This window comes from Periplaneta americana, chromosome 2 (assembly GCF_040183065.1).
Source record: "Periplaneta americana isolate PAMFEO1 chromosome 2, P.americana_PAMFEO1_priV1, whole genome shotgun sequence".
Lineage (NCBI taxonomy): Eukaryota > Metazoa > Arthropoda > Insecta > Blattodea > Blattidae > Periplaneta > Periplaneta americana.
In genome coordinates, this window is record NC_091118.1 from 198,194,910 (window position 1) to 198,222,061 (window position 27,152).

At 36.7% G+C, this 27,152-nt stretch overlaps 1 protein-coding gene across 2 annotated transcripts in view; it reads right to left on the reverse strand.

Moving 5' to 3' along the window:
* Window positions 1–27,152, reverse strand: part of LOC138695016 (uncharacterized) — an 81,279-nt gene that overhangs the window by 53,111 nt on the left and 1,016 nt on the right. The window lies entirely within an intron of this gene.

The window sequence follows — 27,152 nt, forward strand, 5'->3', positions numbered from 1 at the left end:
TAAATTATGTTTACTCTTTTGTGAATAAAATGGTGTTTATCATATTCAACGAAGGTGCAACCATTCTAAAATTGTTACGACTTACAAACAATCTCATAATTTCGGTGGCTTTTTATCACTCCGTAACATTCCGACCAGTTTATGAAAAATTAATTGGTTAATAAACCTATCCTTTCACGTCTGATGCAGCATTGCATGCAGCCCTATTGCGTACCCCCATGACTGAAGAAATTTACAATTTCTAAAGCGTATATTTTATTTTTTACTTAAGGCAATTGCAGAAACCCATATTAGTCCCCCTTTAAATGAACCAACATGAAAATGCAACAGAACATGAATCACGCGTTCTCTGTGCCAGAATCAAACAACTTATGTTTACAGAGCAGTCTATAGCTTTCAATAACAACAGCTCTTAAGGAAACTTCATTTTCTTTCCTCTTCAAGGAATGCAAGAAAGATATATGTAGTTCTTGCCAGCTTTTAAAAGAGTTGCTTACTGATCCAGTGTTTATTGTACCCATTAGTTCAACGTAAACACGGGTTACAGATCGCCAGTGTCCATACATCATCATATTATTTAATTAAACACAAGAGCAATGAGTTGACAACATAGCTTGTCGGAGCGAAGCTCGTTTATATGTCATGTTTTGCTTGTATTATCTCCAGCCTCAACTTGATAAAACAGTATAACAGTATACAGCTTACACCTTTTCATAACATGGCGATAACTACACAGAATGAGCCGTAAGCAATGTCATTAATTTCAGGGAGTTTTTTTTTTTGTCAAACAAAAAAGTTTAATACAATTTTGCTCGGTTTTGCTTCCTTTTGGAGATAAAAATTGTTTTATATGAAACATTTCATAGCGTGTTTCGAGAAAGCCATTGATTGAATTGCTAATATGCTCAGTCAATTTAAAAAATCAGTGGAGGCCTATTATGATAATAAACGGTTGAAAGAAATTTGATCCGAACAAATTAAACTTTTCGTTCTTAAAAAAAATGTAAAATTTTACATTTGTTCGGATCAAATTTCTGCACATTTAAAAGACAAAATTAAAATTGTTTGAATAATTTATTGTCATAACACACTGTTCTCTTAAATTCTTACATTGACTGAGCATGTTGCGAATTAAATCAACGGCTTTTCCAAACATGCTATGAAATGTTTCATATAACAACAATTTTTTATCTCAGAAAGGAAACAAAAACGACCAAAATTGTATTAAAAATTTTTTGTTTGAAATATTTCAAAGAATAACCCTCTGTAATTAATAACATTACTTACGGTTCACTCTATATAGATGGTTCGAATGCCACTTCTACCACTGTTGATAGTGGTGTTATTTATTTCGTATATGTATTATTTTTTCCCGTTAAATCACACAAGGAATACTGAAATCACCCTGACTAAAACTTCTGCAGATTACTTTACTACTATGTTTATAATAATGATAAACAAGTATTTGTGTTGTTATAATAAGCTTAAATTTGATTGTGAAGGATATTCGTTCCTCACAAAGAATATAGCAGTACCTATCTGTAATGCTGAAATATGATAAAAAAAAAAAAACTTAAGATTCCCCTTGAATCTAAATATAAAGTACCGTAATATTGTCAATTTAGTCTTAGTAACGTGCCTGTTAAAGATGTATTTCAGAAATACGGCTGTCACAGGTTTATAATTAAAAAGTCTCGATTCAAATTACATTATATTTAGTATGATAAAATGTGAAGTTGTACACAGTATCAGAAAACCGCAATACTCGTAGGATTGATAAAATCGCCTACAAGACAATGCCATAGGCTATATCACAGATCCTACACTGAATTTTGAATCCCACGCATATCATCCTGATGACGCACATACATCCGGGAAAGAAACACAAAATATATGAGTCAAGTAGTGATTTTCTTCTGGAGAAAATGTGGTGGAACTCTGTGTAGAATACATTACAATGGCTGAGAGATGATTACTATCCAGTGCACGGGAATTTTGTCATTTTTTAACCTCCTTTCCGCCCAACTTTAAGAATTTCAAGGCTCAAGCGGAGTTCAAAGAAAAATCAACTGTTAACACATTTCTCGATTTCATGATGAAAAGTACAACAAAAAGGTGCCTGAACGCTGTTCTGGCACGTTCCGCCAGAAGGAAAGCACTGGACCCAAGTATTCCTTTTTCATAAAACCGCTTACAATGTTCAACATACTGTATTGAAGTTGTAAGTGTATGAACTGGGGTTGGGAAACGATACTATGAAATTTCGTATAATTCTGCAAGTTCTTCCATTTCCCAAATTGACAAACGTGATGTAGCCCTGACCGCTCTGAAATATTCCATCAACATTTTGAGGAACCACCTTCGATGAAGAGAGTTTCAACACAAATAGAACCTATGTTTTCATTATTATATCGTTTTAAAATGTGTTAATTTTTTCTTTAAAACAATGTTGTAAAATTTTAAAAGTATACTTTGTCTTCTAGGCGAACCCGAAGTAAGATATCGTGTAGTTAAAAAAAAAAAAAAAAAAAATACAAAACAGTCATAAATTGAAACGAAATTAAGTCTCAATCCGCACTTCCTGTCAAAGACGTCAGTGCACATTATCATACATGAAGTTGTAATAATTTACGTAGGCTCGTTAAAGGTTAAAGGTGACTTCAAGTTTCAAACAGACTGTACCAACGGAAGTCTGCATTAGCGTCGGTGTGTAATGACTTAATGACATAACAGTCACGAGAGCTGCCTCATGAATCATCCTGCAATCCGATTACGGCATAGTAACCTTCAATTGTCAATTCGCACAATGACGTCATTTAATGTTGCAACAAACTATAAAAATTCATCAAACAAGTGGGAGAGAATATACGTGGATTGCAAAGTGCATCGATTTTTACTTCCCTCAAACGATGAAGAGAGGAAATATTACTTGTCAAGATGTACGAGGGGGGGGGTTAAGTTTTGCGGTTACCATAGATGACAATGGATTTCATGACCAACACTGTCTGTTCCTATTGTCGACAGATATTTTGGTGAAAGCATCTGTAGCCTATTTTATCGGAAACGAATTTATGTTGCAACAAACCAAAAAATTCAACAAACAAATGAGAAAGAATATACAAGTTGCAACATGCATAGATTTTTACGCATCTCAAACTATGAATAGAGAAAATATTACATGTCCAACCAAGATGTATGAGGGAGGGGAATTAAGTTTTGCGGTTACCACAAATGGCAATGGATTTCATGACCAACATTATCCGTTTCCATTGTTGACAGATATTTTGGTGAAAGCATCTGTACTTCATCGGAAACGAATTTATGTTGCAAATAACCAAATAATTTAACAAACAAATGGGGAAGAATGTACGTGTTCCAATACGCACCTCAAACTATGAATATAGAAAATATTACATGTCCAACCAAGATGTATGAGGGAGGGGATTAAGTTTTGCGGTCACTACAGATGGCAATGGATTTCATGACCAACATTATCCGTTTCGATTGTTGACAGATATTTTGGTGAAAGCATCTGTATTTCATCGGAAACGATTTATGTTGCAAATAACCAAAAAATTCAACAAACATATGGGGAAGAATATACGTGTTGCAACATGCATAGATTTTTACGCACCTCAAACTATGAATAGAGAAAATATTACACGTCCAATCAAGATGTATGAGGGAGGGGATTAAGTTTTGCGGTCACCACAGATGGCAATGGATTTCATGACCTACATTATCTGTTCCTATTGTTGACAGATATTTTGGTGAAAGCATCTGTATTTCATCGAAAACGAATTTATGTTGCAAATAACCAAAACATTCAACAAACATATGAGGAAGAATATACATATTGCAACATGCATAGATTTTTACGCACCTCAAACTATGAATAGAGAAAATATTACATGTCCAACCAAATGTATGAGGGAGGGGGATTAAGTTTTGCCGTCACCACAGATGGCAATGGATTTCATGACCAACATTATCTGTTTCCATTATTGACAGATATTTTGATGAAAACATCTGTATTTCATCGGAAACGAATTTATGTTGCAAATAACCAAAAAATTCAACAAACAAATGGGGAATAATTAACGTGTTTCAATATGCATCCATTTTTACGCACCTCAAACTATGAATAGAGAAAATATTACATGTCCAACCAAAATGTATGAGGGAGGGGATTAGGTTTTGCGGTCACCACAGATGGCAATGGATTTCATGACCAACATTATCTGTTCCTATTGTTGACAGATATTTTGGTGAAAGCATCTGTATTTCATCGGAAACTAATTTATGTTGCAACAAACCAAAGAATTCAACAAACATATGGGGAAGAATATACGTGTTGCAATATGCATCTATTTTTACGCACCTCAAACTATGAATAGAGAAAATATTACATGTCCAACCAAGATGTATGAGGGAAGGGGATTAAGTTTTGCGGTCACCACAGATGGCAATGGATTTCATGACCAGCATTATCTGTTCCTATTGTTGACAGATATTTTGGTGAATGGATCTGTATTTAATCGGAAACGAATTTATGTTGCAAATAACAAAAAAATTCAACAAACAAATGGGGAATAATATACATGTTGCAATATGTATCGATTTTTACGCACCTCAAACTATGAATAGAGAAAATATTACATGTCCAACGAAGATGTATGAGGGAGGGGATTAAGTTTTGCGGTCACCACAGATGGATTTCATGACCTACATTACCTGTTCCTATTGTTGACAGATATTTTGGTGAAAGCATCTGTATTTCATCGGAAACGAATTTATGTTGCAAATAACAAAAAAATTCAACAAACATACGGGGAAGAATATACGTGTTTCAACATGCATAGATTTTTACGCACCTCAAACTATAAATAGAGAATATATTGCATGTCCAATGTATGAGGGAGGGGACTAAGTTTTGTGGTCACCACAGATGGCAATGGATTTCATGACCAACATTATCTGGTCGTATTGTTGACAAATATTTTGGTGAAGGCATCTGTATTTCATCGGAAACGAATTTATGTTGCAACAAACCAAAAAATTCAACAAACAAATGGGGAAGAATTAACGTGTTGCAACATGCATAGATTTTTACGCACCTCGAACTATGAATAGAGAAAATATTACATGTCCAATGTATGTGGGAGAGGATTAAGTTTTGCGGTCACCACAGTTGGCAATGGATTTCATGATCAACATTATCTGTTTCCATTGTTGACAGATATTTTGGTGAAAGCATCTGTATTTCATCGGAAACGAATTTATGTTGCAAATAACCAAAAAATTCAACAAACATTATGGGGAAGAATATACGTGTTGCAATACGGACTTCAAACTATGAATAGAGAAAATATTACATGTCCAACCAAGATGTATGAGGGAGGGGATTAATTTTTGCGGTCACCACAGATGGCAATGGATTTCATGACCTACATTATCTGTTCCTATTGTTGACAGATATTTTGGTGAAAGTATCTGTATTTCATCGGAAACGAATTTATGTTGAAAAACTAAAAAAAATTACACAAAAAAGTGGGGGGGGGAGAAGAATATACGTGGATTGCAATGCGCATAGATTTTTACTCCCCTCAAACGATAAACAGAAAATATTACACATCAAGATGTTACAAGGGGATTGAATTTTGCGGTCACCACAGTTGGCAATGGATTACATGACCAATATTATCTAGTCTATTGTTGACAGATATTTTGGTGAAAGCATCTTTATTTCCTCGGAAAGGAATCTATGAATACTGTACACTCACACTAGAGCTAAATCACTGCTCTTCAAACAAGGCAGCAGTAAAATACCGTGCATCACGCTCACTGTACGAGACTGTACGTATGACCGTTTTGGAGAATGCAAAGAATGCGCCGGTTGCGACGTTGTCGCTTTTCTCAACACAGGAGTCGTTGGCACTGCATTCGTTAATCTGTACTTCAATTAAATCTTTGTTACCACAAGCAAGCGACACTTGGTAGGCAGCCAGCGGGATCCTTGACCGGACCGGAACTTCCAAAATTTTTATTTCTGAAAGATTTAGCAGCCGACCACAATGTACGTTACGTAGTCACAGGTTCGAACCTCCTTAGGTCAATGTTTGTCCATGTCGATATGAAGTCCTTCGTATTCATAGATCCTTGTAGGGGGGATAGAGGCAGCACTATCATTTTCTCTGCAATAAATCTCGCCAAAATTTGACGACCCAATCGTGGGATATTTGCTAAGAATACCATTTTAAGGAAACTGGGTAGTCACAGCATATGGCTGCTGTGTATAAGTGAAGAAATTTTACTATTACTCTTCAACTTTTGAATCTATCAATTTACAGTTTTTACAGCATACACACATTATTAGCAGGTATATTTTGATTTTTAGATTATCTTTCTATCTCATATACTCGTATTTGATTGTATAACAATTTTCAAACTTGAAAAATAATAATTACATTTAAATTAAAAAGATTGGTATTTTAGGAAGTTTTTTCTTAGAAACCCTTTGTATTACAGGTCCCAAAAAACTTCAAGCATATTTCCAAAGCAGTTGACTATATCTGCAGTGCTCGGGAAAAGCGACATAAGTCAGTTTCCACAAACCTTTTTTGACAATTTATTGACAACTTACACTGGTTTATTTCGATTTGATTTTTTTCTGTATGAATTATTGTAATGAGAGGAATACTTATGTATTCTTTTCCAAGCGAGCAGATGTTCCGTAAGTTGTCAATAAATTATCAAAAAAGGTTTGAAGAACTGACTTTTGTCACTTTTCTCAAGCATTGCAGATATTTGCTGCCACATTCATTCATTCATTCATTCATTGTTCTACCCAAGGGCAGGTCTTTCACTGCAAACCCAGCAGTTTCTTCGCCCAATAGTGCATATTCCTGTGGAATCCCGGCCACCAAGTAACTCAATTGAGTGCGCTCCTTGCATAATGGCAGTTGACTTAATATAAAAAAATGTTAACATATATGTCGAACTTGGAGTCAGGCCACAAAGAAAAAAACACTAGAGGAGAAGGATTCGATCCGGTGCTGTGAATTGAACTTCGGCGTAGCTCAGTGGTTAGAGCACTTTGTAGCGTTGAACCAAAGACCCGGGTTCGATCCCCGGCGCCGGAGCGAATTTTACTCTTGTAATAACCATTGTCAAAATATACCGGCAAAATGTTGTGTATGCTTCAAAAATTGTAGATTGATAGATTGAAGAACTGTTGCTGTTATTCTTCAACTTTTCACTCGTACACAATAGCCATACGCTCAGGCTATCCAAGACTAGCCAGTCCTCTTAAGTGAGCTAGTCTTCATATGCTAAATTATTATTGATGATTTCATACGAAACTAAAATTGCAATACTGCAGTTTGAATGGTGTTAGTATGGTATAGCCTATGGGTTGCAGCTATCACGCGAGAAAGCAGACATCTGGTAGGCTGCGAGGTCGCTCTGCATCTGTCTACTCACCCCACACACCTTGCAAAACATTATCTTGTACCACGGGGATCCGTTACCAAGTAGATGTCCTTCGTATAGAAACTAAACTGAAATTACAAACCACGCTTCTGGGCTGAGAATATTAACATCATGGCCTGTTTACACCTCGGCATTAGGCGACTGTTGGATCTACTAATAAAATACGTTTTTAGTTAACCGTACTATAATAGTCACATTTCGATTATCATTTTAGTTTCGAAATGACTTTTACACACTAAGTTTGTTTTACGCACTAAAGTTTCTTTGACACCACTCTTCCTTAAGTGGAAATATTAAAAAAGACTTTTAAACTCATTATTTATTGTAAATATTGACAACATACTATATAATGATGAAGGATGGATAGAATAGAAAGAGTTTCTCCGGCACCGGGACTCGAACCTAGGTTTTTAGCTCTACGTGATGACTTTTTCCACTAAGATACACCGGATTCCAGTTCCGATGCCGGATCGAATCCCCTCAGTTTAAGTTTTATCTCTTAGGGGATTCCATCCGGCATAGGAACTGGTATCCGGTGCGGTTTAGTGGATAAAGCGTCAGAACGTAAAGCTGAAAACCGGGGTTCGGGTCCCGGTACCGGAGAAAATTTTTCTCTGTTCTATCCATCCATCATATGGTAACGCAGAATTCCTGCACGGAATTATCATAGGCCTATGTAGCCTACTTCGGTACATCATAATAATATAATTATTCGAGTTAGAATTTTGATATTTGGAGATGTAACATATTAGCTTTCTTCTTCCTTGGCGGAATTCAATATGAGCTGCAGCTGAAGGCAATTATTCTTGAATCGCATTGTTGCTTGTTTCTCTTTCTCGGCTGCAATCTTTGCTAAATTTACTGATATTCACATTCTTATTTAAATAAATAATTGTGATTCGAAGTATCGAATAAGTATGCCTACTTCATAAAGTTGAAGGCTTGAAAGATATCTATGAGAAATATGCCAAAGCAACTTTTTCTGTAATAGTAGGTACTAGCGTCGTGCATTACAAGCGCAATGTTCGGTTGAAGTTTGTCGAGTATGGTGAAGTTCGACATTCGCCGATGTTCGCTCTGCAGAAGGAGGCCTGTCGTGTTTGTTCCACTTGTTATAAAAATATTCGCTGTTCTCCACTCCCATCTCTACGGGCCGTATTCATAGACATACTTAGCGCGGGATTCCTGTGGATGATCAGCGAACTAACGTTTTTCGTATTCATAAACCAGTGTTAGCGATATGATATGAATCTTGTACAAGTAACCAGTGGATAGCCGGGGCTAGTTTAGCACGCTCGTAGCGCGGGCTAGCGAAATGTCTATGAATAGCACCCTACATGTTTTAACCGCTTAAGATTTTAGCATAGATCTTGCTATTAGTTTTTCATATGAAATCAGACGATAATTGTAATGTCTTGGTTGCCTCTCTCATGTTCGAACATTGCAGGACACTAGGTACATTCTTCTTGTCACACCAACTTCCAAACGTTCCCTAAGCTTTCTTGTACAACTTACTGGATGTCTGTGGTATGACAGGAGATAACGCAGGTTCCTCCGCATTTTTTATGTCGGAATTTTCAGATTCGCTCATTCTAAACCGATTTCTTGATACCTTTCTCTTGCAACAACCTTCCCACGACTTTTACTTTTTTAAAATTATATATTGTCTTTAGCCTTTTTTTTAAGTCCGATTTTTGTTTTATAATTCGTTTAATGCGTTTTATTCTTGCTTGTTTAGGCCTATTTGTTTTTAAATTATTTCGTATGGAACACCAAAATCTCTGCATTTACGGTCATTGTGTCGAGCAACTAACGAGTTTTTATTTTTATTTACGGTTATCGTGTTGTAGAAATAACATACCAAACAGTTTCATGTTAACCCTAGAATGCTATCGTAGTAATTTTGACGTATAGGCCTAATGGGCAAACAATTGCGTCTTATCTTAAAAGTATTTATTTCAGTCACTGACTTCACAGCATATGTTCAAGGTGCTACACCTTTACATTACATATTTAAAAGACGTATCATCATCATCATCAACATCATCAGATACGAAGTACATTTCAGCAATATCAATGCTCTCTACATAATATCTACAAATACAAAACGTACTTAGTGGCATGCAAAATGAGACATACTAAAAACCAACATTGCTGTGATACACATTGACATTCTATATGACTGCCTTGATTGTCACTAACTTAAAATACACGTATAGATTACAAAAAATATTGATTTACATATATATATATATATATATATATATAAATGCAAGTCGTCACATATGAGATAATAAAATGACATGATTTAAAAGTGATAAAAATAATGAAATATATAAAACTAAGATAAAAATTATGAATGTGAAGAGTTGCAAAATTACAGTAATGCTGTGAAGTCAGTGACTGAAATAAATACTTTTAAGATACAATATAGACTTCTCTGAAAATTAAAAATGAATTGCAAAACAATTGCGGATAAATCACAATATAGCGAACGCCAGTAGGGGAAGTTATCCCCACTCACATGAAATGTTCATTCGACACAACACTCGCCTATCACGTAGAGTGTCTGGTGAGCTAGTAGGGGAAAAGTGGAAGGAGTCGTGGGTGGAGCTTCTACATTCGCTATATTGCGATTTGCCCACAAATGCTCCGCGCTGCTTTTCCCGCCAAGCGAGGCCCTCCTCCTCTTCCTCCTCCACTTCGTTTCTGGAATGTATGAAGTAATTCGACGCATTTAGGTGGAGCCTATGGTAAGCGAATGGGCGGAGCGTATCAGTGAGGGAGTGTATTGCAGGTTGCATCAGCTAACGGCCGCTAAGGGGTAAGATGCGCGTGGCAGAAGGTGATAGGCAGGGGTGGCATTTTAGACGCTCGACTTCAATTGCTTTCCCCTCAGAGAGCGGTCATTGGACTGGCCCCCTCCACTCACCACTTGCGCAAAGGACTTGTGTCGGTTCCTCTACTCTACAGATTCCAGAAACTGAGTATAGCTACGCCTCTATCTGTCAGTTGCTATCAGTCGTGACAGCAGGCTGCTTGGCCAAGTTATTATAAGATAGGTCTATATTTGAAAGTGTACGTCAGATTTACGTATCAATAATATTAATAAAAATTTTTCTGTCAGTACAATTTATTTCCTTACAAGTGCGTTTTATCTAACAAGGTAACACTGGATGAAAACTTACGTGATGATCCTGACACTACTCTGGAAATTATAGATGAAAATTTAGATGATAGTGGTGAAGGCAATATAGAGATTGAACATGAAGCTTGTGACAGTGACAAGGATCCAAAATAAGAGTACAGTAGTGGCAAAGAAAACAAGACCGATTTTTGTAGCTGATTTCAGAGTCTCGTTCGCTCCAGAGCACGATATACTGGTAACTAAGACTTTCGTGGTTCGAATCCAGCCTGGGAAGGAAACTTTTTTTTTTTTTTTTTTTCCTTATTCAGATTTATTCCCAATACTTTTCGATTGCTGGTAAAATTCATGTTCTGGGAATAGTAAGTTAGTTAAGTAGTAAAATATCGCTGCAATCGAAAAGTACTGGGAATAAATTTTAATAAGGAACAAAAAAAGTTTCCTTCCCAGGCAGGCTTCGAAACACAAAAGTCTTAGTTACCAGTCTATCGTGCTCTGGAGTGAACAAGGCTCTGAAATCAGCTACAAGGGTCGGTCCGGTTTTTTTTGCCACTACTGTACATACCGGGATGGAGTTACAGCTCAAGGAGAAAAAGAATAATGGAAGATATAATAGGAAAGATTGAGAATAATTATTGTAGAGAACATAAAAAAAACATGTTCAAAATGCTTGCAATTATTTTATATAACTTACAGCATTCATAATGTTCAAATAAATTCTTAAACACGTTTGCAAATCGAGGTTGAGCAGTTGGTGATGGCCATTGTCTTTCCCGAAATTCCACAATAAATTGTTGTCCACTGCTGTGGAGTACCGGTTAGTATGTCTGACAGTGAAAACAAGCGGGCCCGGTTGACACAAGTTACCAGCTTGAGGTTTTTCTCAGGTTTTTCCTCCCTCAGTCCATTAGATCGACTGCTCGGTAACTTTTGGCACTGGACTCTGGACTCATTTCGCTGGCATTATCTCATTCAGACGCTAAATAACCATTTCAGTTGAAACAGCGTCGTAAAATAAACCAATTAAACATAGAAAACAAATTACTGTTTGTGAATTCTCCATCAAGATGGATTCCCTTTAATATACCCTACACGTATGCATCAGAAAATGTAATGTCACGTGAATGCGATGAACAAGCAAAATGTGTTCCACGGGCAAATAAATAATTGGTTGCTAGGAAAACATGCGCAGTAGCGAGAGATAATTTCAGTACTGTTTGTTTTGACGCATACCTACTGTATAGCAAGTAATAGATAATTATAAAAACGTGAACAGAAATGAAAAAGTGAAAGCTGTCGATAATCTCTAGAAATATTCACATTAACGAAATTGCTTTACCGATGACCAATATTCACCGCTGTAGAGTAACGGTTAGCATTTCTGGCCGTGAAACGAGCGGGTCGGGTTCGAATCCTGGTGAAACAAGTTACCTGATCGAGGTTTTTTTCCGGGGTTTTCCCCTCAACCCATAATGAGCAAATGGTGGGTAACTTTCGGCGCTGGGCTCTGGATTCATTTCACTGGTATTATCACCTTCATTTCACTCAGACGCTAGATAATCATCGTAATTGATAAAGCGTCGTAAAATAAACCAATTAAAAAACCTCTCGACTACTTCTCAACTTAAAATTAAGGAGCATACACTATCATTATTAAGTGCACCATACACAAGCGTTGCATAACCTGTCATAAGATGCACAAATATGTTGTTTTGTTGGAAGTATGCAAATAACAGGAGGACTGTTTGTTTCTCCGCCTCCTCTAGTGGTCTTGAAAACTCAAGATACGTTAGCATATAACAAAATACAATTTATTGCTACATAAAATGGAGTCCTTACGCGGTACTGTCTGGAAAAAAAAAATGGGCTGTTGACATAGCTCTAATGAAAGGGATTTTATAACCAAGAGGAGATTTCTAGATCTAGGGTTTATTCTAGAAAATCATGGTGTAATAATCTAGAAATTACAGTCATTATTGTATTGTACGCAGTTACGAGCTTTTACTGTAATTACATGAAAATTCAAATCAAATGATTTATTAGCAAATATAATTTATTATTAGTTAATAGTTATAAACTTCCACCGCCTGCTTGACCGCATCCGATGGCTGCTTATACTGCCTACTCATAAGACCATTCTAACGATGCTTTCGCTGAAATGGTAGGTGGCAGCACCAAATATAGTTTTTTCATATGTAAGTCTGCTCAAAAAAACTTCGTTCTCCCTATTTTGTGCCAATATGAGACATTGAAATGTGTTAGGAACAATAACCATAAGAAACTCTCGTGGAAAATTCGTAAAACCCCTACTTAGTAATGTAACGAAGTAGCATACAGAAAGTTTTCTGGTTTTCTTGTTCTTTCAAGAGCAAAGAATATAATGGATAAGAAGCTATTAGAGTCAAGAAACAAAGTAATATTTTAATCACATACTACAAACAAAGCACAGTCTAATTATAGCCACAGTCTAGTATACTGGATGAAGGTTGGTAATACTGTGATACGAGTGATATTGTGGTAGTTCTTTTTGAGAATTTATTACAATTTTACTGAATGAGAGGAAGATCGGTTTTTTGCGTCAACGTATTAAAGAAATGTTCGTGGACAAATTGCTGCACAAAACTGGTTCTTCTCTCGCTCAGTAAAAATTGTAATAAATTCTCAAAAAGAACTATCACAATATTACTCGTATCACAATATTACCAACCTTTACCCTATAGTCACGAAGCTTGAGTTGTTGAGAGTACTAGGAACAATATACTGTGCCGGTACTATTTCGCATTATCTGTGATGAGGCGATAGTAGCGATCCTAGTGATTAGCAACTATCTATGGATGCATATCCCCTACGTATTTAGCTTCGTGACTACATACTAGACTGTGTTATATCCACAAACGATTTCACTGCCATCTAGCGACAATTTTTTTCTATTTATATTACATGTTTGACAACTGCATGAGCAGGCAGTATAAGCAGCCGTTTACTTTCCAAACAGTTGAAAGCACGTGATGACTAGGCTATGTAAACAGTGTATAGTTCGGGCGAGCTTACTTCATACCCTAAGAGTGAAACCTAATCATTTTCCCCCCATTACTACATATGCTAGTGGATTGTGGTGATTTTATAGTTCGCAGGTTGAATTTTCTTTTGCCAACTTCGTCTCGAATTTTGATACTGACAAATATTACAAATGGTAGTGATTTTGTAACTGATATGTTGGCAGCTGAGACAAATATCGACAATATTTGTCGGTACTGAAGTTCCATGAAATTAAAATTGTACTAGATTTCTGAGCTGGTTACTGGAAGCTAGTGAAATATGAACATACTAATAATTAATTAATATCAGTATTAATATTAATACATATTAGTTATTTTATAGTCTGGTAAGTTTTCGGAGTTAGTACTAATAATTTCATGTGGTCAAACAAAATACATTTTTAGGTTAGGTCTCTTAAGTCAATTGTTTTGTCAAACCAATGAATTTCGTAATGCCATACAAAATACTTGACATGTTGATCCCTTTCCCGTATAGTTTGCCTACGAAAATATGTTACAAATTATTGAATTATTTAGAATAACCTTCCAACATGAAGTACGGTAAGTAAATAAATCATTTAGTAGGCCTACGAAGGATCATGTGATATCTAGTAACAGTTGGCAACACTGACAAGACGGCAATATTTGTTGTTTAGGAACTGTGTTTTTCTTGGATATATAATGTTCTAACCAATATTACACGCCATAGGAAGATTTTGATCTATACATACCGGAATTTTGACCGATTTTTAACAACTTTGTAGCTCTATGCGCGGAAGACCGAGAAATTCCCGCTTGTTGGGCAAGCCGCCTGATGGATATTCTAGGGGAGTTTTCCAAATGGTATCCAATGTCATCCAAAGTCTCTTCCGTCAAAACTCTCTTCTCATTTCTGCGCTTCTTATCTGTAATACTTCCGGTATCCCGAATTTTACGTACTAATTTCCGGATTGTTTCACGAGCTGGAATCTTCGCATCGGGAAATCTTTCTCCAAATAACCTTCGGACCTGACGGGCGGACTCTGTACTCACGTAACAATCGTACATGAACACGCGATGCTCTAAAGAGAACCTAAACTCCGCCATATTGCACATTTTTTAAAGAAATATTACACTCATAATACACACACGCGCGCCTTCTCATACGCTGGAGTGTCGCACGCGCACATGGGTTGTAGCTCGACCTTCACGCGATAGGAACCGACCGGCACCGAGAAACTCCGCGAGCGGCCCACATTGGACTGAGACACCAAGTGTCTGCGCAACCGCCACCCTAGATCATATATGTAACAGATAACTCCTCGCTACGTTAAAATCGGCAGCACTTTGAAGAGAACAACCGCCAGGATCGCCACCCGTCCGCCGTAAACGAACACGAGATGGCAGTACAGTCACTAATGCAATTCAAATGGGTATTATGACGTGACTCCTTATATAACAACTAGATTGCAGCGTAGTAAACCTGACTGTAGGACTCTGAGTTCTGCAGTCACAACTGGCCTACGTCTATGTTCATGATACAACGGAGTGGGCTATAGAAATTCAGCTCTCCTTGGCAACGGTTTTGTTGTGAATTGTTTTGTATCTTTTCTGACGAGAAATAAAAACTGTTCTTGAGTTTCATTTACTCAGTATATTGTATTCTAGCTACATGACAAAAGTTGTTAACAACTAGATGGCAGCGTAGTAAACCTGACTGTAGGACTCTTGAGTTCTGCAGTCACAACTGGCCTACGTCTATGTTCATGATACAACGGAGTGGGCTATGGAAATTCAGCTCTCCTTGACAACGGTTTTGTTGTGAATTGTTTTGTATCTTTTCTGACGAGAAATAAAAACTGTTCTTGAGTTTCATTTACTCAGTATATTGTATTCTAGCTACATGACAAAAGTTGTTAACCTCAAAGCCTATAACCCCGATCTGTTACATATATGATCTAGGCCGCCACCCATGGACCCCGATCCCTCGTCAGTGGCGATGATGATGCGCCTTGGTCTCTCGTTCAACCAGCGTTGCCAACCATACTATAAATTATAGCGTTATGGGATATTTTTAACCATGATGCGAAGTGTGAAGTGTGCTGTGTAAGTGAAACGTGTTCCTGTCAGTGAAGCTTTATAGTTTATAGTGGCAGTGCAAAGAATTTGAACAGTGAAATGTTTTTGAAGTGTTAGTGAAATCAGGATAGAATCAGTGAAATGTGTCGTAGTTCCAGTGCAGTGAGTGAGTTCACAGCGAAATGAGTGTAGTGTTGAAAGGTACTTGTGCAGATATGAACATATACTCGTGGGTTTTAGTTCGATCTTAGTTTTAAGATACAAATTAGAATATTTCAAATGTTATTTTAAGTGATCGTTTCATTTAATTTAGTATATTCCCTGTTGTTGTTGTTGTTGTTGTTGTTATTATCATCATCATCATCCTTCACGAATTAGGCCTCTGTAGACCTGTTTCGGCCCCATCTAGCAGTCTTCTTAACGGTCTTCCTGGTCGACGATGTCCTCTAGGTTTATATTGCATCATAATTTTTGGGATTCTTGAATTTTCCATTCTTCTTACATGATCTAGCCAATTGAATTTGTATCTGCTGATTTTTTCTTCTACTGACTACTTCTAATTGTTCTAAAATTTCATTCCTTTTTCGGTCTAAAAGAGTATATCCTGTTGTCCTCCTCAAAAATTTCATATTATTATTATTAGTATTAATTATTAGTATTATTATTAATTGTATTTTTAATTAATAAGTTTATTATTGTCATTATTGAGTGTAATTAGTTACCACTGCCACCGGGTATATACCCAGTGCAGTGTGAATAAATACATACATACATACATACATATGCAATAACCAGAGCTAGGAAGGTGGTACCTATATACTGTTCTCCAACCAGGATATCGACCGTGAAAGGAATGTGCTTACTATTGCGACATGTACTGGAGCGAAGTAGATATATAATATTATCGTTATAACGTCTGTTTAAAAATCATGCGCTCTCCTGCATTTGTTATTTCCTGTACGGAGAGATTAAAAGACCAGGAGATTAACAGTGATCTAATTTTGTAACTAGGGTAGTATGAACATGTGTGTATCAATGTTATTGTTTGTGCTGTGACAGCGAGCCAATAGAGATATGAGTACCCACATGTGTGACCTTATGACATCTTATGACATCAACATTCATTCACAGCATTACTCCCTTTCGTCTCATCCGGCAGAGACTTTCTCGTGGTTGGAGCACAGTATCTCTACTGAATGAAAAGTAGTAGCGCAGCTCTCAATGTCAATGAACCAGAACGACAAACATGTACAACCGAATGGTAACCAAACTTTTGCTTCAATCGTCCACGGTCTTAGAACAAGAAAAGAATAAACGGATAATATAAAAAATAGTTATTCGTAATTATAAACTTCGTAATTCGCAATCTAAAATAATTTACCCATACATTTAAAAATAACATACAAATTATTCAATTATCATTCTAACCTCATAACAAATAATGAACATTTTCATTTTATTAAAAGAAATATTCCCTTTATGTTCAGAAAAAAATATATTTGTACTCTGGAAATATTCGTTCTACGTCACAAGACGTTACTGGAGCAAATCTGAAATATGATACAGTATTTCTTACCATCATCAGATGAACAACAATTTTTTTAAATAGGTTATTTTACGACGCTGTATCAAGATCTTAGGTTATTTAGCATCTGAATGAGATGAAGGTGATAAGGCCGGTGAAAATGAATCCGGGATCCAGCACCGAAAGTTACCCAGCATTTGCTGAAATTGGGTTGAGGGAAAACTCCGGAAAAAAACCTCAACCAGGTAACTTGCCCCGACCGGGATTCGAACCCGGGCCACCTGGTTCGCGACCAGACGTACTAACAGTTACACCACAGGTGTGGACAACAACTTTGTGAATCTAATAGAGTATCTCGTATGTGGCATATAATATTATAGCCCATAACCGTTTAAGAATTTTTTTTTCATTTTTATTGTAGTAACAGCTAGGAAGTTCGTATCGTAATTCTGATGTTGAATGAACTTGAACTTTATCGCAACCGAATGCATCGTAGCACGAGACGTCAACAGACCAGAAAAACAAACAAGTATTGTCGGCTGGTAAATAAACTTGTCTTTCAACCAAAATTTAAAAATGGCAGCCTCTGACCTCACTTCCCAATACTGAGATCGCGATCTACAGTAGGCAAGTTTGAAACCTGTGTGTGTGTGTGTGAGAGAGAGAGAGAGAGAGAGAGGGAGAGGGAGAGGGAGAGGGAGAGGGAGAGGGAGAGGGAGAGGGGGAGGGGGAGGGAGAGGGAGAGGGAGAGGGAGAGAGATTTTTTTTCTTTCATAATCCGGAATTTAAAATAGCCTTCCTCATTGCAACAAGCAGTGTGGTCCTATAAACACGTTTTGTTTCATTGTCTATTTAACTCTAATTGCAATCTTTCAATTAAGACATCAGATGTACAGAAATATATCTGTATTCGCTAAAACATCAACCCTACCTTTTATTTTCAAACTCGGCAGAGATCGGACTTCTGTTTGTTTGTCAACATGAGCTTCATAGTCAGTCCCACCAAGTCTCTGTACAATAATTTTCGGGTAGGGCTTCACATGCAGAAGTTGCATTGCTCTCCATGCAGTCGTCTTGGAAACACCAGCTTGCTGAGCTAACCGCCGTAAAGAATCAGGGCGAGAGTTCTCGATATGAGCTCCGATGTCGTCCAGCCTTTCTTCCGTCAAAACACGCCTTTTCCTCGGAATCATCTTGTTCACAACACTCCCCGTTTGCCGCACTTTTTTCACCAGCGTCTGAATCGTGTTCTTGTGAGGCACGGACACTCCAGGGAACTTCGCTATGAATTTCATCCGACACTTCTTAAAGGATTTCGTCTTTACGTACGTATCATACATAAATATCCGCTGTTCTAACGAATACCTTACACCGACCATACAAACAAAGCAGATGAGAAAATTTGTTATTTCTACAGCACTAGACAAGGACGGCTCTGGCCGGGAGAACTCTACGTACTCGTCGACAAAATGAGTAACTCGCTTCCGTCGACCGATGGCGTGACGTCATCGCTTAACTTCCCCCGCTGCCCAGACAGCGCGGACCGACAGCTCCACCGACGGAAGTGACCATGCTAGGGCCAAATGTCAATGGAATGCGCTATAACCAGTCATTGAATACGGGGTCTATTTTAACGCTTCGTAGGCTATATAAGATAAACTGAATAATCAACACATTCTGAATATAACCAGTATAATTATTATGTACAGTAGTGGCAAAAAAAAAAAAGGACCGAACCTTGTAGCCGATTTCAGAGCCTTGTTCACTCCAAAGCACGATAGACTGGTAACTAAGACTTTCGTGGTTCGAATCTGGGAAGGAAACTTATTTATTTATTTAACCTGGTAGAGATGAGGCCATCAGGCCTTCTCTTCCCCTCTACCAGGGGATTACAACTACAATAATAAGAATACAATTACAATTATAATTACAATTAATATTGAATTTACAAATACAATAAAAATCAAAGTACTAAAAGATTAACAGACTAATAAAAGGTAGACAGTTCATTCTAAAAATTAAGAAGGGAGAAACATTTTTTTTATTAACTAAGTAAAAATTAAACCTACTGTACGCAGTAAGAAAATGCTTAATAAGTTTGCTTTTGAACGCTACTAAATTCCGACAGTCTCTGATGTCACTGGGTATGGTATTCCACAAGCGCGAAAGCGAGATTGTGTATGATGATGAATACGATGATGTCTTGTGTTGGTATGGCTAGTACGAGGCTATTTTGCGTGCGTGTGAAGAGATTATGATAGGATGACAGGTAACTGAAACGGGAGGCAAGGTAGGTAGGTGTAGAAGTGTGAAGGACTTGGAAAAGGAGAACAAGAGAATGAAAATTTCTACGTTTCTACGTTTTTATTCCTTATTCAAATTTATTCCCAATACTTTTCGATTGCAGCGATGTTTAACTACTTAATTAACTTATTATTCCCAGAACACTTCTTCTTTTTCTTCTTCTTCTTCTTCTTCTTCCCTTCAAGTATTAAGCCATATTGAATTTTCAATCCAGCGCTTCTTTGGACGACCGAGAGATCTGTTCTCGTTTGGACGATAGTGGAGCATGACTTTTGGGATTCTATCTCTACGTAGGAGATGCAGATGATTTATCCAGTTGTTCCGATAATGTTTTACGTGATTAATTACAAGTTATAGTTGTAATTCTTCCATTACATCTTCATTGCGTTTGTGATCCCATTTCGTATATCCCGCTGTATATTTCATAAATTCAAAAATAGTTAAAAGGGATATTTATGTTAACGTCCTACATATTTAAGTAACGATATGTCCAATCAAATACAACTATTTTCACTAGTCAACCAACACTCAAACATATCCCAAATAATCAATGGGCGATGAATTAACTGTTATGTATTGTAGGCCTACTTGGAGGATATGAACATTACTTTAAATGATCTACCAATTTTTTACTATCGATTGGAGCTGAAAACGCTTCTAACACGTGCGGTTCGTGACAAACAGTTTAGCTGTGAGGTAACTGCGCATGCACGGAATGGGAGAACTTTAACTTATTAATAAAAACCTAAAATAACCAAGCCTAACCTTCGTAAATGCAAGATGTGTAACCGGAGCACGAAGGGAGCTTCTTGATTTGATCTGGAATGTGCACGCGAAAATAAATCCAAGTAAGGATCACGCTGGCACCGCATGACAGGTCCAAGCATGCGCCACAGTCAAACTGTTCCTGTCGCGAGTCGTCCTTTTTTTAAATTCATTAACAGCTTACAGGACACTCACAAGGGAAGGGTTTCGGCTCGAACAGGAATTTTTGGTTAAAAATTTGTACAGAGGCTTACCTCACAATGGTGATGAAGACCGTAAAAGTATTCATTTGTGTAACCCTCAGTTTGGTTGTTATTGGTCAATACACTTCTTTAAAAATGTACATGAGGATTCTCTATAAAATGCATGAAACAGCATGGAGCAGAGCAATAAGCACAACACGCAGAAGCAACACCTGAACAATCACCTGAACCACACTGCAGTGCTGAAAAATCAAATGCCACCTGAATTACATTTTTGAAGTTCGAGACTTGTTCACGATTCACGTAACCAGCTGACTGCCAGGAATACTGAAGCATAGGGCGGTATACTGGAGCAGACAACTGGTTATGAATAACAAGAGTGCATTTTCATTATAAACACTCGATTTCCCAAGGTAAGTTCTGGATTCTCAGCAAGAATGCTTATGTAATCTGTTATCCTCCGAGCATATATTTTGTATTGTCTAAGGAAATAGATATTCAGAGTCTGGATATATTTAGTTTTTTTTTTTAAGTGGAATGATCATACATTCCATGTCCTAGCCTTGGAATGATTCATTTATTAAGGTCGTGTCCTTTTGCACATTCAATGACTCACACAACAGTGTACATGTTTGATTAGCTGCAATATTTTCAGACAGAACGGTGGAGAAAAATGTTCTTAAACGGACTTTGGATATTTTATCACTCGCACTAGCTTCTAAGCTAGGCTAGGCTTACGGGTAAGGTGTCCCATCCCCTTAATCTGTGCAGTGCTCTCCCCACCCTTCAACTTGTATAGTGCTCTAACGGACAAACCACACATTACACAAACGAATGCTTTTGGGAGCTTTACAGAGATGTAAAGATGGGCCTGTATACAAATTTTGGATACGAAATTCCTGTTCGAGCCGAAACCCTTCCCTTGTCAGTCGATCCGCAGGCAATCAAATCTCGGTCGTGCTATACATATTTTGTTTATTTGGACATTGTCACAAGTTTTATCGCTTTATTCTATGTAAATTATTACGTTAAAACAAACACAGAAGATGCGTACAAAATGTCGAAATCAATATCTTAAATTTGATTAAATAAATTTATAGCCTATGTGTATGAATTAATCAACCTATATTATATTTGTATTCTATAATTTTGAAATATATATTAATCCTACTTTTCACGTGCGATATTATTCTTCTCTAGTGTTAATATTATAGTATATACTTAATTCCATTGCCGCTGTAATTATATTTTAGTTCCTATTTTATTTTACTTATTTATTTATATTATTATTATTATTATTTTTTATTTTAATATTATATCTGAACTGCGACCGAGCACGAGCGCTGCTCATTCGGTCTCAAATTTTGTTAATACTACTGTATCTTCTTTTTATATTGCTTGTATTATTTTATTTGTATTTATCTTTGTTTGTTTTTGTAATTATATTTCTTTATTCTGTATATTTGAATTTAAATAAATTAAATTAAATTAAATCACGATAATGCAAGAACTGTATCAAGTTTTGTAGTAGTACTAATAATAATAATAATAATAATAATAATAATAATCTCTAATAATTAGTGTATCAATATTTGCATCTGTAACAGTTGTGCAGCATGATCATTCGTTTTATTATATTTTCTGTGAAGTTATCTCTGTACTAATATTGTTATTAATCTACTGCTATATGAATCATATTTTGTAAAACGTTTCTACATTGTCGCAGTTTATAGGCGGAACATTATGTATGGACCTATCATATTATATATGTGGTAAATCAAATATTGAATAATTATTAATTAGCAATAATAACTGTATATCGAAAAAAAAAAAAAAAAAAAAATTAAAAACAGTGCATTCAAATTCAGTTTCTCGATTCAACAGATAGTCTCGTTAGTTTCGAATACGTCAATCTTGCCCCTACTTCTGTAACAAGGCATGGATCATTATGTTTTGTTGTGAATGTAATGACTTCGTCATAGAATTCCGGCGGCCACTGTGTGAGCTCTATCGATTATGCATCAATCGTCGTAGATGTGGAGAACAGAAATAAATAGACTGCCCAATGAAACGTGGAGTAGAGACGTCGAAGATAATACTTCTATGTGCATTGTACACAGTGGGCCAAAAAAAAAAATGCACAAAATTTAAATGGTTATATTCCAGTAGCTAATGATTTCACTTGAAAGTTTATTTCACAGGCAAATTTCACAGTCCTTGTAGATCGGGAAAGTACTGTAATATTTAATTTTTTACCACTTATTAAACATTTTTTTTTATTTTTTATTTTTGTAAAGCAGTGCAAAATCGATCGTTTATGCCGAACTTAGCATTATGGTCTTAAGAGTTCAGTAGGCGGTCGTCGGTACTAGAACAATCATTCTACTGGTTTTAACTATATTTAATTGTGTGATAGTGCTTTTTTTAATCGCCATTAAATATATAACAATATTGAATTCTTCGTAATATTGACATATTTATCTTATATACTTACATAATGTTTGGAATTAACAAAGACGTTAAGGGTATATGTACATGAAAGACCACAAATATTATCACAAAATGTAGGCTCTAAATTTCTAGAATTTTATAGGAAAATGAACTCACAATTTGATAAAAATTACAAGGTGCCACAACAAGACTTATTAGAACTTAAATATCTGATAAAAGTACAAAAAAGTTTACTAATAATATTTTTAAACCAGTTTTATCAAAATATAACATTGTTATGGTTTCTCTAACATATTTAATATTTTTCCTGCATGTAATGAACACTCATTTCTGAAAAGTAGACTACTCTCAGACATGTAGAATTCTTTATTTTATTACATTTAATTTTTTATTTGTCTTATATAAAATGTATTAAAATTTACATAATGTTTTGTGACGTAATTTTTCCATTTTCAAAGAAATGGGCATTATTGTAGTCTACCTTTTGCATAAATGCATGTTAAATCAGTGTACAAAATTTCAGAATTCTATATCTATTGGTTGTGAAGTTATAAAATAATATGTGTGAAAATTTTTAAATTTTGGAAAATTTAATTTAAAGTAAAAAGTGAATTCTAAAAAATATTATTAGTAACCTTTTTCACATTTTTATCAGATATTTAAGTTCTAGTAAGTCTTGTTGTGGTACCTTGTAATTTTTGTCCAATTGCGAGTTCATTTTCTTATAAAATTTCAGAAATGGAGTAGCCGTTCACGTACATATACCCTTAATATACTGACCGTATTTGTTCTTTAGGACTTCTATAAACAAACTGAAACCAAACAACCCCTTATTATGTTTCTGCACATGAATCGAACTCCACCCGGAATGAAAGCAACCGGGCCTATAAAAAATATACTTCGAAATTCCAACGTTGGTCACAGCACAGTTATTTGTGGATGTGAGTAATAATTGTATGTTGGAAGTGGTTGCGAGAACATAAGAAATGGATATCATCACAATACACCATGCACGAAATTAGCCCATTTTGACCAGTTTCGGTTTCAGCTAAACAGGATCTACAAGTCTTTTCTGTGACGTCCTCTTTTTCGTCGTCTTTGTGGGTGATCCTGTAAGGGTACTTTTGGTACCCTGTTTGGCGATATTCTGGATACATGTTGGCGTCATATTTCTCGATACTACTGGAATAATCGTCGGACTAATAATTCGTCATGATCAGGCTTCGAGACTTCGGACCCGATAGAGCAGTTCAGTGGGAAATCCGCATAACGGCGTACTGAGTATAGTGGTAAAGCGTACAGTGGGTGGGGGGTACTGTAGAATGAATGACAACAAATACGCAAAGGAAAACGCTCTGGATTTGAAGGTTCTGATGAATAATTTGGTTTTCATACAAACCTATTTTCAAACTGTGTCAAACTATTACACGGTTAGAAAAGTCAGAGCAAGAGATGCCGGAAGCCCTCAAATTAGTTGAGGAAATGACACCGAGAATTAATGAGACACCAAGTACACCGGTTACTGAACGTGTAAAACAGAAGTGGAAAATCAATTTTATGTAAAAATAACAGATATGGAGCATTGTGTAACATAAACAGCAAATTAGTGGGCATAGTCACCCGAGAATGAAGGACAGTCTCTCAGAGACTGTAATGATGTTAGGTTTTTTCGTTTTGCTCCTATAAAGTCATGCGACGTAGAGCGCAGCTTTTCACAGGACAAACTGTGTTTGGTAGACAACTGAAAAAGATTTACGTTTTTGACACTGAAAATGTATCTTGTAGTACACTGCAATTCGGTACTGTAACTGCACTTCCTAAAGACGACCAATAGGGTAAATGAAGAAATTAAAATTGATACATGTTTATTTCCACAATTAACACCGTGTATAATTAAACACAAATGCTTATAAAAGGCAGGAGAATAAATGCTTTTCACATTCTTTTGACATTGTCATTGGGTAATGTATATTTACTTTCAGAATGTACATATGTGTGTGTTTCCCCATACTACCGTACTCTATTCTAAATAGCAACGTTGTTACCTGAACACATCTCTACCTTTCACTACCTGCAGCGAGTCAACAACCTATAGTACATGCACAGTAAATTTATTGTATCGGGTCCAAAGTCTCGAAGCCTGGCCATGACGAATTTTATCCTACTTCTAAGCCCCAGGGAAGCAGAAACCGAATAAATACCAACAGGCCTATAGCGAATAAGTTATATGGAATTCGTCAGTATGCGCTTATCCCCAAAGAACCTATATGCAAATCATACCAGAAGTCTGAACAAACCAAATCTAACCTGCCATCGATTCTTTACTCTTTTACTTTGTTATTTAATGACGCTGTATCAACTACTGAGTTATTTAACGTCGATGGAATTTGTGATAGCCAGATGGTATTTGGCGAGGAGACCAATGATTCGGCAGAGATTACCTAACATTCGCCTTACGGTTGGGAAAAATCTTGCAAAAAAAAAAAAAAAAAAAGTAACCCTAACCGGTAATCAGTCCAAGCGGGAATCGAACCCACGCCCAAGCGCAACTCCGAATCAGAAAAAATGTTATGTTTTATTTAACGACCCTCGCAACTGCAGAGGTTATATCAGCGTCGCCGGATGTGCCGGAATTTTGTCCCGCAGGAGTTCTTTTACATGCCAGTAAATCTACTGACATGAGCCTGTCGCATTTAAGCACACTTAAATGCCATCGACCTGGCCCGGGATCGAACCCGCAACCTTGGGCATAGAAGGCCAGCGCTATACCAACTTATTTTTCCAGATACTGTTGACTTGTAAAATTATACCGTCTCTCAGTTTCATTTAATTATGACACAACGCAACCATAGACGGAGCCCTTGTGGTAGTGAGAGGTAGGAGACAAGAATGGAAAATCTTGGGAGAACGAAGGCGCTGCCCATAGGCGGAGTTATGGGGGAGCATGGAGGGGCAGTGCCCCCCCCCCCTCAACTTGTCTGAAGTTTTTTTTTTCTATTTGCGTTAGAAAATATTGAATTCAAAAGATCTTTTTTGCTTTTGTTTATGATTAAGTGCTTAAATTGACGAAATTAATGTCTTCAGATCATGTGTCTGGACTATAATATTTATTTTAAGTTTCTGAATGTGTAAGAATTTCTATACCTCATTTGAGGAATGGAAGCACTGTAATGTTTCTTTTGCAACAGCTTGTATTCTTGTGTTAGATTTTTATTTTTATTTTATTGGGTTATTTTACGACGTTGTACTAACATATAGGTTATTTAGCGTCTGAATGAAATGAAGGTGATAATGCCGGTGAAATGAGTCCGGGGTCCAGCACCGAAAGTTGCCCAGCATTTGCTCGTATTGAGTTGAGGGAAAACCCCGGAAAAAACCTCATCCAGGTAACTTGCCCCGACCGGGATTCGAACCCGGGCCACCTGGTTTCGCGGCCAAACGCGCTGACTGTTACTCCACAGGTGTGGACTTGTGTTAGAAGTCTGCAGGTTTTCAGGCCGCCAACCGGAGAAATGTGAACAATATTCCGCACAACCATGCAGAAAAAAGGAAAGTGATCCCGGTATAATGTATAAACTTAAAGACGAGATTAAAGAAAATAATTAGAGTTTACATTTCTTATGATATCTTCAGGAAGGTAAGCTTCATATAAAAAATGTTTCTGGTAGCACCATTACGTAGTTTTATTGATGTATCTGTATTTCTGTACGAGAGAGAAAAAGTGATTGTTTTAAGTTATGCCCCATTAGAATTTGTAGTAGACCTACAGTTCAAGTCCTACACAACTCGGTCCGAAACATCGCGGATTTGGATGTAACACTGTAAGAAACATGCCTCCAGAAAATACCTTTATTAAATGATCATATTCCGATATACTGTACTGTACCGGTACTACGGTCAAGCTGTAATGGGGAAAAGAGGTAAATTATGTCCCCCATAACCCCATTATACGGGGAGTCTATGGTTTTGCTTTACCCCCCCCCCCCAAGGAAACCGCTCTCGCTCTCTCTCTCTCTGCCCTTGGCCCTGCCCTATGTCAAAGAATATCCTAATTTTATATATGTATGGTTTGCGGGTATCGGTAGAGGTTGTTACTACGTGGATTAAATTGTATCCAGAATTAATATTGTCACGGTATGGAACATTACAAAGGCAATTTGCCAGCCATAAAT